The sequence below is a fragment of the Cariama cristata genome, unplaced genomic scaffold (genome assembly GCF_000690535.1).
Source record: "Cariama cristata isolate BGI_N322 unplaced genomic scaffold, ASM69053v1 scaffold23068, whole genome shotgun sequence".
NCBI classification, from domain to species: domain Eukaryota; kingdom Metazoa; phylum Chordata; class Aves; order Cariamiformes; family Cariamidae; genus Cariama; species Cariama cristata.
Genome location: NW_009633213.1, coordinates 3,948 through 4,357, shown reverse-complemented (window position 1 = coordinate 4,357; position 410 = coordinate 3,948). Strand labels below are relative to the sequence as shown.

General features: G+C 55.9%; 1 protein-coding gene across 1 annotated transcript in view; it reads right to left on the bottom strand.

Moving 5' to 3' along the window:
* Positions 1–410, bottom strand: part of LOC104166668 (forkhead box protein P4-like) — a gene marked incomplete at both ends in the record, with an annotated part of 7,719 nt that overhangs the window by 3,421 nt on the left and 3,888 nt on the right. The gene's annotated exons all lie outside the window — the stretch shown is intronic.

Genomic DNA, 410 nt, shown 5'->3' with positions numbered 1-410 from the left:
CGAGGAAGGAGTTAAAGGCAGGAGCCAGAGTGGAGTTTGCTGCAAGTTTGGAGCAGCTCAGATGCTTTCGCGCTGTCGTGGTGCTCATTAGAGCTGACAGGTCTCCCCTCGTGATGCAGACGCTCTCCGCCGGCACAGCGGGAGCCCCGCGCTGAAAACTTTATAATTGGTAGCTCTGGTGGCAGGTTCTCCTCTCTGTACACACAGCTTTCTGCTCGCCCTTCAGCTTTTTTTTTTTTTCCCCTTCCTTTCCTTCCCCTCTTTAAGCCCCAGTAATTGCTTTCAACCTCTCGCTTTAGCGAGGGCTGGGAAGCAGGATGCGATCGCATGGCTTCGCCCAGGCGGCTTTGCAGCCTCCCCACCCAGGAAGGTTTTGCTGTGTCCTCCCCCCAGCCCATGGCCCCATTATT